At 42.4% G+C, this 13976-nt stretch overlaps 1 pseudogene; it reads left to right on the top strand.

Annotated features, from left to right (window-relative positions):
- Window positions 1–9861: 9861 nt before the first annotated feature.
- LOC109445564 (ubiquitin-ribosomal protein eL40 fusion protein) lies at window positions 9862–11651 on the top strand (annotated as a pseudogene).
- Window positions 11652–13976: the final 2325 nt, after the last annotated feature.

Genomic DNA, 13976 nt, shown 5'->3' with positions numbered 1-13976 from the left:
ATAATTCACTGCAGAAGTGAATTTTGTTTACCTAAGAGATTTCTGCTTCATAGTGTGCCCATTCATGTAGTATCTGTCCCAGACAAAGTCTTTGGACGAAATTTCTGCAAATCAGCTAAAATCCCCTAAGCCCCAGAAGTTCTTCCTGCATATTTTCCCGAGTCTCACAGAAGTTCCATTGATTTCATGTGAATCTCACAGTTCAATAGGAGTCCACAAACATCACAGAGAGGCACATCAAGGACTCTGGCCCCTTGGAATAGTAAGAGCCCACAGCACTCTGCACTCCAATCTCTGCAAGGCCTGAGTGTCTGTCTTGGACCAACTTAATCCCATGACACTGACACCGCAGATGAGGGGAGCTTTGAAAACAATATTTTGGTATGCTTGGTGACAGTGGCCCAGGTGTTCCTTTTTTAAAATGCTAAATCCAATTCTATCTATGAGGATGATTCTCTTTATCACACTGTCTTCCTCTCGTTCTTTCTCTGTCATGCATTTTTTTAGTAACTTTCCATTTAGATAATGCATAAAAAATACCTTCTGTAGCTCCTCTATTGGATCTTCTTTTGTCATGCATACTTCCAAATGGACTTCAGAACCCTACCTAAATACTATCACCAAGAACCAGAATTTAGTGGTGCATTTTCAACCTGATGCAAAAAGATATTATTACTACCAATCTTGAAAGAATCTATTTAAGGAAAACCTTTCCAAGGACCACAAAATTGATTAATTCACTTATTCAACTAATATTTGTTAAGTACCCAATGTGCTCCATTTCTGGTTCCCCAGAAATGCTCAGGCTAAATATGGGAGGTAGATACGTAGTAAATGAACGATGAAACACCTAAGTTAAGCTAAGTGCAAGGTGCTAAGGGAGCATGAATTAGAGAGACAGAGAGAAAGACTGTAAAATAAAGATCTGCCCTTTCCTCTAATACATATATTATTTATCAGGTCCACTAAGAGAAACACAGACTCACAAGTTCTGCCCAGTAAATCCATGGGAACGCTTTCAGGAGCCTCCCTTCTTCTTCTAGGTCCTTTCCCAAATATTCATAGCCGACACTCCATCCTCATCAGCACCTCTGTATGGAGTCTAACTGCATGCCCCTCATAACCCCATTCTTGGGGGACTCATCTTCTAGGAAGCCTTCTCTGAGGTCTGTGTCGACCCCAATCTTCTCAGTCTTACCATTACCAAACCCCCAGCACCCACCGCGGCAGCTTAAATAAGGATTCCACCAGAGGTGCACAGAACAGACGGGATAAACTCTGATTATGCTTGAGTTATCTTTAGCCAGGTTTTTCAAAGGACATTATAAATGAAGCCCATGGTAAAGACTCAATAAATATTTGTTGAGTGAAAGAAAAAATAAATCAATTATTGTGCTTCCAGGTTCCCCTTAGCAGAGTGCTGAGCACATGCTTTCCAATAAATTGTCAATTGATTTCCTTCTGTGGTGCAAAATTATGAATGTATCAAAAGATTTTTTTCAAATAAGGTACGCTTTTTCTAATGATTTAGCTTGGTGATTTTTACTTAATATATTTTCAACTAGATATGGAATGTTTGACAGCACGTTTTCAGAACCGGTAGTGAGGTCCACCTCCAAATTTTGTGATAATAGTTATGAAACTTTTTAAAAAGAATCTCTAGCCTAGTCCAACATTTGCAGAACGCTCACTCAGGGCAAGACCCATAGCACCAGAACCCAGTCTATCCAAAGAAAGCAAAAAGATCCTTCCGTGTGTTATCTGATGGTCATTTTCCTTCGGCACAATATGTAGCGCATTACAAGGTACCCAGAGGATAAGACAGGATCCCCTAAAATGCATCCATACAAGGGGCTACAATCAGCCATTCTTCTCTTCCTTGCCTTATAGGTTGAATTCTACCTCCTCAAAATTCTATGTTGAAGTCCGAACTCCCAATACCTCAGAGTGTGGCTGTATTTGGAGATAGAGTCTTTAATAAGGTCATTATGTTAAAATGAAGTTATTAGAGTGGATCTTAATTCAACATGACTATTGTCCTTATAAGACAAAGAGATCAGGACTCAAACATGCACACATAAGAGAGACCATGTGAAGACAGAGCTAGATAATGGCCATGTACAATCCAAGGGGTGAGACTCAGAAGGAACCAACCCTACCAACACTTTCATCTCAGACTTCCAGCTTCAGAATGGTGAGAGGATAAATATCTGCTGTTGAAGCCACCCAGTCTGTGGGGCTTTGTTACGGCAGCCCTAACAGACTAATACATCTCCCATGGAAACTCTCCACAAGACCTTCACGCACCCTGACTCATTATTAATATGACAACGATGAGCTGCAGGAGACTTGCCAACAAGTTAAACCCAACAGGATATAAAAATTGTATGCCATTGACCTGGAAAGTGATATACCTGCCCAAATCAGCTTAACTGCCCTCTCGTCGTGGACAGCAACACCGGACAGCCACTCTCTCCCCTACCCCACCCCTTATTCTTGATCACACCATGTTCCTGTTTATATCCTTCACAGCATAAGTTGCATCTTGTTTATTATCTGTTTTCTCTAATAAGAAAGCATGAGAGCAGGGAATCCTATATAGATCCCCAGTACCTAGTACGATGTCTGACACAGAGGAATCGATATTTGTTGAATGAATCTACTATTTCTGGTTTTTTGAATCCCCTCAGTGGGTACAAGCTCCATTTTTGACACATTAACTCAACAATAGCTTGGTTTTTCTTTTGGTTTCCAACTCACTAAGCTCTGGACTATCAGGCTAAGAAACCTGGGTTTGACTTCGGAAAAGGAAGCTGAGGCGAAGTGACAGCCTTCCTCAAGGTGCACTGGTCTGCCTGACAGCGGCAGTTCACAATATTTTAAATGACAGAGGCTGGGCGAGGGAGGGAAGCAGGATGGGAGACGCATCAGAAGAATGACAGAGCATTCAGAAGAGTGTTAAAAATGAAGCATGCATTATAAATAATAAAACACACCCAACTGTGCATATTAAGTTGTAATTTGATCTCTGGCTTCTTCTGACATTGATAAACCATTCAAATCCTCCCTCTCATGGTTTCTGATGGCACAAGTGACTGACTCCTCTCATTGGAATGTCTGCCTTATTATTATTACGTACAATCAGTTCTACATTCTCCTGCACGTGTGGAAAATGGGCGAGGAGAGCCACATGTTGTGAATGAGACAAAGCTGAATTTTGCTTTAAACTATGTTTAGCCAGTGATGATAAGATTAAAATGTACTTGTCAATGAGCCACAGAGAGGCAGTTGGACAAGCAAAGCTTCTGGGTTCCGGGTTACATCATAAATCCAGTCATAAAAGAGAAGTGAAGAGCATGATATGGGGGTGTGTTCAGGTCCTGACACTGCCGTTTTCTCGATTCCATGCTGACTTGGAGCAATACTCATTCAGTAAAAGAAACTGCATCCTCCAGGTGGCCAGCGGACGCCTGGACGAGAGTTTAGACAGTGCTGCTCAGGTGTCTGGGCAAGTACAGTGGGTGGCTCGGAACACCACTGACGGGCTTTCCAATCTTCAGTGTGCAACGGTCCTAACAGCAGAAATATTCCTTAACATTTGTCCCCATCTGATTAAGAGGATTCACTCAAAGTCCCTTTTGAAAGCTTTTTTGGAAGAAAGCAGTCTTGCTACTACTTGCTCCCTGTCATCAGGGTTTTCAGCGCCAACTGAAGCTCATGCTTGGTATCTGACTTGGGCAGAGGCGTCTGTCTCTAGGGCCTTGGGGAATAAACAGGAGTTCACTTTTCCCTCTCATCACCAAATTCAACGATGGCCCCCGAGTTCCCTCTTTCTTCCACATAGCTGATGTATTCCCTTGGGGGTAATAAGACATCTGCTAAAGCTACTGAGTGTGCTGGTTGTTTCTACCCCAAAGCACTTAGCTAAATCAGAGGGAAAGAATCTAAGCTGCCTAAAAATAGCAGTGGAGGGGAGCATTACTTTCTTTTTTCCTCCCTCCTCTGAACACTTTCCTGCCTCCTCACCAGTCACACTCACTTCAGAATGTTTTTTCACTGAAATCAAGATGAAGGATGGTCAAGTAGAAGAGAAGAGTGATAGGAGAGAAGGAAGGTGAAAAAAGAGAGACAATCTGGGACAAAAATCTTACACAGGTCAAAAATACACATTTTCCATCACTTGGGCCAGCAGGGGACCATTCTCGTCCCACAATGGCCCCCAACACATACACAGTTGGTCTTGCAGAAGCAGTGCACAGCCAAAGACAGCCAAAAGCATCCTGAAATGGCTCAAGGTCAGTCTGTCTTTCATGCCGTAACAGCAGGAAAATTGGGCTCCCACCCAAATCTTGGAGTTTTCTACTTTTCAAAGAGCTTTCACCAAGAAAAGGGTCTGAAAGTGTACACACACACACACACACACACACACACAAACAGGTTAATAGAGTTTATCTCTGAGGGGTGGGGTGGGAATTGGAGGGAGGAACTTTGACATTTCACTTTATGTCTTTTTATAAAAAGCAGTAGGGTAATACATAGATTTTACTTCTTTTTGTGCTTTCCAAATTCTCCATAGGAAATTATTTGCTTACATCATTTTTAAATAAATAGGCTTTTTTAAAAAGAAAGAGATGCTTTCACAGGCACGATCACATTTAATCTCAACAGCCCAGTGAGGTGAGCAGGGTGGATGGGGCTCAGGATTCAGGGCCACTCAGACTTGGGTTATGATCCCTCTTCTTACATCTACCAGATGTGGAGCAAGTGATTTAACCTGTACCTCAGACAGGATAATAATCTCCAGCGTGTCAAGTTCCTAGGAGAATTACAGCAGAGGTACAACATATTAACCCTTACAAAGATGCTTGGTACGTGATAAACACTCAATAATTGGAAGTTATCATCATTATAACTAGTATTATCATCATCATTAAAGGTGTTATGAAACCAGTTCTGGACAATACCAGCAGCACAGCTAGCTGCTGACTAAGCCAAAACCAGAACCAAGTTCATTCTGTGGCCACCACATTACAAGGGGTTAAACAGTATTGCCCATATTTCCGACCCTTGGGAGTATCAGACTGGAACAGGGCATCCAGAGCCCTCTCAGGAATCAGCCTCAGAGAGGAAACTCTGTGAGATGTGTATAGAGGTGGGCTTTGGTCTGCCGATCCAACCCACGGATGTTTTGGAACAAATAATGCTATCAAAATAATGCTGGAAAGAAATAATATCTGGGCTGGGTGGGCATGGCCAGAGAGAAAGGTTTGAAGGAAAAGTAATGGTTATGTGGATAGACCTATAAATGACTTCCCGCTGAAGATTTTTAAAAGAATTTTGGGTTGCTCATAAAGAGAAAGAACAACAACAAAAAGTTGTTTGAATATTCCTCCAGCCTGGTCTCTGACTCGGTGTCAAAGCAATTCAAAAACGTACTCGGGTTTCAATGAACTGGAGGATTTCCTCCCTTATTTTTATTTTAAACAGTATGATCGATCTTCAATCTTCTTAAGCATCTGCGTCACCATTTAGATTGAAGTCTAAATTATATTCCAAATTTGCCAGGATTTTTGTTCTGCCCTGGAATGGTCTGCAAAGAAATGGCCCATGATCCTGCCTGGAAGCAGACGGGAGAACCAGGGCACAGCAGTGAAGGCTGCATGGGGACCCACTGCCCGTGGACAGGGTAGGTGGGCTCTGCTCCTGGGTGCCAGCCTCACCTGGTTCTCTCATTCATTGCAGCCCGTGACGACCCCTGATCTTTGTATGGTGCTGCACAGTGTACAAAGCACCTTCTTGTACGTTATTCCACACCAGTCTCTCCACAATCCCATAAAAAAACAAACATTATTAGCCCCATTTTTCAGCCAAAGAAACTGGAGGCTCAGCAAATTGAAGTGATTTTCTCGAGGCCATAAGGCTAGTAAGGAAAAAACATAGCTTGAACTCCACAGTTGGCCCCCTTCCCACTACACCTCAGATGTTGTTTATACCTCTAATTTCAAGCAGAAAAGAGTTTTCTATTTAACCTCTCCACCACCTCCAATGCCACCACTGCCATTCCCTCATCCACGTTCCCCTCCGAAACTGCTACAGCTCAGGTAACGATAAGCCACAGCAAAATCACCTGACGCCTGTTGGAGTTCTGACAATGTTGACAAAGTCCTTGGCAGGCCCTTCTGTTTTTGTGATCAATGGCACCGTAGCCAGGAACAAGCTTTGCTGGCACTGAGCTGATCTCTGCCGTGAAAATGCACGTGCAGTGTATACAGTCGTTTATATTCTGAGCACAGAGGATGAAATAATTCTGCACCATGTCCATTTTTGTGCTGTTAAGTCATACGGTTGCTTTGCAAGCAAAACAGTAGATCTTTCATTTGCCGGTGACATTCCACAAAGTGCTTATAATTCAGTGTTAGCTTATCAGCCGTCCAATCTCCCACTCTGGGGAATGTGTCAACCATCAAAAGGAGTGGAGGAGGTGTGCTGCATCTCAATGGCTTTCATTTCATCAGACTTACTTTCTTAAGGGCATTTAATCAATGAGGACAAATAGTAGGCAGATTTTTAAATAAATGTGTCACTTTAGGTTAATCCACAGCACAGTTGAATGTATTTGTTTACGTGATTCCCAAATATGTCTCTCTGTTGCTCAGCAGAATTGATAATCTGTAAATCAAAACATGTTACAAGTAGTTTTAAACTATCCCCCAAGGAACAGCTTTATTTGACCTGCCTGGATGGGAGATGTCCAGACGTTTCAGGTACAAGGGTGTTGAATGTCAGAGCTGCTCAGAATGCTTGAGTGAAATATCAGTTCCATTTACAACAAAGCTTTCTATTCATTCTTACTTCCTTTCATTAACCAGGTGAATAATGTGCTCAAAAAAAATGTGTTTGGGATGACAAAGATGGTAAGCTGGAGGCCAAGAGGACTGCTGGAATTTTAATTTATTCTTGGGGCTATTATTAAATGCAGACGTGAATAAAGATGAAAAGTAGACTAGAATGATACTGATGGGGCTTGCATCGTTTTGCATTGATTATACCAAGATCCTGGCGTCTGTTTATTCTCTCCGCTTTTTGCATCCTTAATGTGGCCCATGCAAACAGAGGAGCTGTAATTGCGTAAACTCAGGTCCCAGGTCAGATAGAAATTTATTTTGCCATCCGTTATCAGCTATCTGAACTGTCAAAATATGATTGTCACATCTGCTGGAAGCGTATTGGCCAGGCTGTGATGTGAATGCAGTTTTGTTATTTTAGATTGATTTTCTTAATGCTGACCATAAGCGTGCCAATGTGAGGCTCGGGGATCTTTTCAGTCCTTTTAACAAAGCTTGAACTGTATTGACGTTGGTCCCCAGGCAGCAGTGTCCATTCAGAGTAGGAGCTCTGCCGAAGCTTTTGTTGAAAACACTTAAATCATCTTCTCCTTTTTTTTTGAAACTGAGTGTTTACCAAATAAGATTGAGACTGTATGATCTTTTTGACACTGCAGCTAACAAGTTATTAATATTCTGTGTGCTTCAGAGCGAATTTACTTAATGGTTTCAAGAATCATTCGAATCCCAAGCACAGCCTTAACTACAGCTTTTTATAGCCAGAAAAGGATATCCAGATCTGTGTGTGTGTATGTGTGTGTGTGTGACATTGCAGAGGACACTGACAGTTGATAAAAGCTCACTGTATTATGTCTCTTTCTCCATTTCTTTACAGACAGCCAAGGAGAAGCTGGCTTTCTTGGATTTCGGAAGAGTCATTAAACTGCCAGTGCTTGTGAATGAATATTGACAGAAAAGATGATGCCCTTTGTTTCATTGTATTTTACTGAAAATAGCGACATTTAAATAATGCATAATCTCTTTGGAGGCCTAGGAAGGACTCTGCGGGTTTTCCTAATGTTTCCTCTGCTTCCATAGGGTGCCAGGTCTTCAGGGTTCCTAAGACATTCAGGGAGAGGATCCCAGCCTTAAGTGCACCCATAAACATGCATAATAGCCAACTTACAACAGAGTCAAGTCAAAATGGATATTCATGTGCCAGCTTGTAGTACAATTCAGTTCTGAATTCTGAGACAAATTAAATTCATTCTTGTGCATCCTAGTGGTAATGTACAATTAGCTTTCAGAAACTATATTTTTCTATCATATGAAATTTGGAAATTTCAAGGATAACCTCTCCAGTTCCCTTAACAGTAATCTTAAGTGTCTATCTCCAAAGGTACATAAATCAAACCATTTGGTAAACTGTGCTGTAACCTTTTTTCAACATATCTCCCTGTTAGCTTTAACATCATTATATCCCATTGTGATGAAAATGGACTTTCTGTATCCAGCGATAATGAAAATAGCCACTTTATGTAGTTTCTGCATGCAATTATCCAGGCTTTTCTCAGGCTCTAGAGAAATCTAAGCTAATTGCTTTGGGACTTTTCCTACATTTCCATAAATTCTTTGTTAATTTTTCATGAGAAACTGTTATTGCAGTCACCCTTAAAGTTCCCATTGTATTCAATAATACAAAGCAGTGGTTATGGAAACAGGGCTATTTGCTGGGGTTCCTGCCAGAACCAGAACTGAACTGCTTCTGGTCCCTGTGTAGTCTCAGGTGAGGTGGGGTTTCTCTCTGTCTCTGTCTCTGTCTCTGTCTCTCTCTCTCTCTCTCTCTCTCTCTCTCTCTCTCTCTCTCTCTCTGATGCGAGCTTTTCTTCACCTGAGTTTACTCAAAGCCCATCTAAAAGCGGTTCTATGTGGTGCGCGACCTTCTCATTAGAGGACATGAATTGAGTTTGCTTTCTCTGACAGTTGGCTCTGGAATTGCTTTTATACCTACTCGTCAACCCCAAAGACAAAGAGCTCTGTTTTAAGTGATAGAGGAGCAAATGAATGAGCCACGTTTTCCAGGGAAAGCGCTGAAATTACCTTAGATGTTACATTTGATTTATTGATTGCTTTAAACCCAGAGTCACCGCTTCTCTAGCTTCCCATAAGCACTGCTGAGGAAGCCTCCAGCACATGGCAGAGGTTTCGGGGGATTGTTGTGCCTGATTCTCTCCTGGGAGCTCCCTCGGCACACAATGGCACACTCCCTAGCACCACTAAGGCAAGCTGGTCTTCCCTCTCTCGTCAGGCAGGGCTGGATTCAACATGGGCAGACCAACCAGGTGCTCAAACAGCAGCAAAATGAGACACAGAGAACAAGGGAAAGAGAAAAGTTTGGCTTTGGCTAATTTATCCAGAATTCACCATCAGAAAACCTATTTGTAAAACAGCTCTTTTAATTTCAAAATACATGCAAAGTTAGTGTTTTACAGTTTGCATTCAATTTTTATTTCAAATTACATAGGAGATATGGAACAATTCATCAGCCTATACTCAAGATTTGTGCAGGTTACTGTACGTGGACTATATCGCAACAAAAAACTGACTTGGAAAGCCCCCACCTCCCCCTGAAAAAGTCACTCTAACCTTGCCATTACTTTCGACCTTTACAGGCCTTAGTCTTTGTGGGAAGTCAATGAGCACTGGGGAAGTTACTCAGCCACTTTCAGCCCACCTTGAACTCCAGGTTGGAGGCTTCGGATGGCTGACTTCTAAGAAAAGCATCTGCATTTCCTACAGCGTATAAACTCTCCTTGAACATTATGTAAAGGAACTGGGCTATATTTACAGCACACCACACAGTGGCTGGAACACTCCTTTTATTTGGGCACACTGCTGGTGAGTGCAGCACTGGCCATCCCACAGGCAACCTCAGAGCAGGAAGGGAGATAACGCTCCTTGACATGGGTTCTGTTATCCACAGGTAGTTTGGGCCACCCCACTGTCCATTTGCAAACATGCATATATGTATCAACACATGACCCAGGGGACCTTCCCCAAGTACCAGAACTCCCTGGGGGTCATTCAAATGGTCTCCCTCAAGGGAAACAGAATGAACAAACTTTTGTGCAGGTGAGACTTGAACCTTCTACCTTCTGAAGTCACAAAAGCAAAGTTTTCACAGTCTTATGTCTCCCAGGAGCTTCCCCAAGGGGTGACTATTCACCTCGGTAAGCGTTTCAGTAAATATGTGTTAAATTAAATGAAAACTAAAACAGTAGAGGCATTTGAAAGTCTGTTTTCAGGGTATCTGAACATTTAACATGGTATTGAGAAATCCTAAATAGTTCCCTAACCTGGGTGAAGACCATCATGGTCTAATTTCTCACAAGTGCCAAGGCACAGATACAGCTTCAACCACACTTCTCTCCAAATCACAACATGCAGTTCTGACCTCTTTTAACTTCCAATTATATCGCCATTAAAGCATTCCTTCCAACAGTTCTGTAAACCTTTTCTTTCAGGAATCATTTTCCTTGACTGTGTAAATGCAAAAGTCTGACAATTAAGTTTGCAAACCTGTTGCAACAATGTTGCTAACCTTTCTTGATATCAGAGAATTTATACCAACTGGACAAACAGTTAACCAAGTTAACTATTTGGAAGTGCTAAAAAGACTGTGTGGAAAAGTTGGACGACCTGAAACTTTTCGCCAACAATTCATGGCTCTTGCATCTCGACAATGCATCAGCTCACACGGCACTGTCTGTGAGGGAGTTTTGAGCCAGTAAACAAATAACTGTACTGGAAAATCCTCCCTACTCACCTGATCTGGCCCCTAATGACTTCTTTCTTTATCCAAAGATAAAGGAACTATTGAAAGGAAGACATTTTGATGACATTCAGGACATGAAGGGTAATACAACGCCCGCTCTGACGGCCATTCCAGAAAAAGAGTTCCAAAAGTGCTTTGAAGGGTAGACTAGGCACTGGCATCAGTGCATAGCTTCCCAAGGGAGTATGTCGAAGGTAACTGTAGTGATATTCAGCAATGAGGTATGTAGCACTTTTTCTAGGATGAGTTTGTGAACTTAATTGTCAGCCTGTATATCAGCTACGCAATGTAATAATAAGTGTGTTATGTCATTAAGGATATTATCACAAACAGCAAGGCCAGGCTCTGACGTCGCTATTCTTAGCGATTCGTATTTGAAAACTCCACATGGGATAAGTCTGGAAGTACTCTGACTCATAAATAAGGACAGCTGGTTATTGAACAGGAAGATTTTTCCTTCACAATGAAGTTCGTTCACACGGAGCAGTTACTTGTACATCAGCATTCCCTCATGTAATCCTCCTAACAATGTCATTTAAGAAACATAATCCTGCTCTTTCTCTTCAACAAGGACACAGTGATACAAATCTTTGTGAAGCCCCTGACAGGCAATGCCATCACCCTCGAGGTCAGTGACACCATCAGGAATGTCAAAGCCAAAATCCAAGACAAGAAGGGCATCCCGCCTGACCAGCAGCATCCGATTTTTGCAGATAAACAGCAGAGGATGGCTAAACTCTCTCAGACAAGAACAGCCAGAAAGAGTCCACCCTGCACTTGGGACTTCGCCTAAGGGACAATGTCATCAACCCTTCTCACAACGAGCTTGCCCAGAAATACAGCTGCTTCCAGATGATGGAGGGTTTGCTCACCTGCCACCCTGTGCTATCAACTGCTGCAAAAAGTGTGGTCACTCCAACAACCTGCATCCCGAGAAAGTCAAATACAGCCCCTCCACTCCCTCCTTCCCCCACAAGGCAGCCTCCACCTGAATCTCATGGTTCTGGGGCCTCAAAAAAGTTCCCCTTTCCTTGAAAAGAAGAAGAAAGGGGAGCAGGAGGAGAAAGGGAAAGGAAGGGGGAGGGGAAGGAGAAGCACAGCAGTAGAAGCAGCAACATGATCCCCATTTTACAGGCAAAGAAATTAAAGCTCAGGGAGGTCAAAGAAATTGCCCAAGATAACACAGTAAGTAACAGAGTCAGGAAGGTTCCCAATCTCCTGTCTCCAAAACTCCTTTAATTTCTACTATGCAGCATTCAGGATAAGTTCGTCCGTGCTAGAAGATTGAGTGCCGCCATTACAATCCCCTTGTCTCATCATATTTGACCTACAGCCTTGACCTATCCTGGCAGAATTGCCCACGTGGTTCCTTGGACTCCCACAGCATTCTACATGAGCATCTTCCATGGTGCCTCTAATGCTTCGCTGCAGTTTTTATTTATGTGCCTGATGGGCTGTGAGGTACTTGAAGACAGGTATCTTGCCCTGCTCACCGTTGTATTCCTGGCTGGCATAAAGAAATGCAAATCAAAGCAACAAGGAAATGTCATTTTTTTAGCTACCTGATTGGTCAATATGAGAACATTTTCTAACACTGAGTGTTTTCTAGGATGGGAGAAAAACAAGGCCTCTCATACTGTATTGCTTAACGAACACACTGGTACAATTTTGAACAACTTTTGGCAATAGTTATCAAAATTTTAAGTGTACACTCTTCTAGACATTTCACTCTTCAGCTACAACCTCCCAAAGGTACAAATATAAGTGATAAGAATGTATATCATGGTATTATTTGAGTTGGGGGAAAAAATGAAACCTTGCTTAATGTCTTTAATAGGAAACTTAAAATCATGTGATACATTCATATGTTGGAAAACCATGCATTCGAATAAGGGGCAGCTCAACTGCTTAAAATAGAATGATCTTTGTGTACAGACACGGAAAGATATCCACATGCGTGAGCAGCTCTACAAAGTTACATGAGAAAAACTGATAGCCCTGTTTGCCTTTGGGGAGATGGGGAGGGGGGATTGACTGGGAAAACTTTTTCTTTTCATTTTCTATTCATCAATATATGAATGATTTTACAGCAGTCATGTATTATCTTGATAATAATTATGCAAAAGTGTGGAATTCAATTAATGACATTGTTTTAAGTCTGTAAAATGTCTTAAAGGAACACCACTTGACTTGGGGGGGTCAGAGAAATCAAGAGTTTTGCTGTCAGATCCACTAATTACATAAACTTACTAAAATTATACCTAACCTATCAGCTCTCTGTTTCATCATCTACAAAACAGGCAAAACACCACCTACCTCTTAGGATAACTGAGGCGGGCAGGGTGTCAATGAATTAAAAGCATGGAACTGAACACAGAACTTTGCACCTGGCTCATAGTAGGCCCCCTAGTAATTATAATAGATTCTTCATCCTCTTTTTCTCCCACAATCACTATTTATTCCCCTCCTCCCCATGGTTGGAACTTGGGGACTGAAAAAATATAAATAAAATCTAACTAGTTAATTTTGCAACTTATAGTGGACTATATAAAAGATCTGGAAATCCGTGAAAAAGCGCGAAGAAACAACAGGTTATAAAGAGATTCTTGGGTTCATACTGGATTTCATTGTTTCCAACAATGGACAATGGTGCCTGTTTGCTTCCCAGCTGAGAAAGTGAAGGGTAGCAAATCATTCTGAATTAGGGTGACCATCTCATCCTGATTTGAGCACTGAAAGTCCTGCATCCCAGAAAATGCCCCCTCCCCCAAGTCCCAGGCAAACCGGGACCGTTGGTTGACTCGGTAACGTTGCTGACTTGCCTGATACTCAGTACTCTCCTCACCCCTAAAACCCAGCTTCACCTGGTCTAATTCTGGCCGTTCTGGAAGCCTGATTCCCAGGAGCAGGCAGGCACGCCTGGCCCAGTTAGACCTCACCCTGTCAGGCAGCCTTTCCCAGCAGGGCCGAGCTGGCTTTTCTGAAGCCAAGCAGGGTGCCCAGGGCTCCATTTGCATGTGAATGGCCTTTCAGGGCAGTGATTTCACTGCTTGGGTCTCGGATCGCTGGGAACAAACGGAGAGGTTTGTGTTCTCTGGTGAATGTGTGCCATTCTTTCTGCTGTGCTTTGCTATCTGTCACCTTGAATGGTGAAGGTTAGACAAACAGTTCCTTGAACTGTTTAAAGGAAAATTACCCCTGCCCAAACAAGACAGATTTGGATTTTCTCATCCCAGGGAGAATGATAAAGAGACTGGACCTTGGCCTCCGAGTCCAAATCCAGTGCCTATTGAGAGATTGAAAGTGAATTCACTGTT

The sequence above is a fragment of the Rhinolophus sinicus genome, linkage group LG03 (assembly GCF_036562045.2).
Source record: "Rhinolophus sinicus isolate RSC01 linkage group LG03, ASM3656204v1, whole genome shotgun sequence".
Lineage (NCBI taxonomy): Eukaryota > Metazoa > Chordata > Mammalia > Chiroptera > Rhinolophidae > Rhinolophus > Rhinolophus sinicus.
Note: the sequence above shows the minus strand (reverse complement) of the source record. Positions and strands in the feature narration are given on the sequence as shown.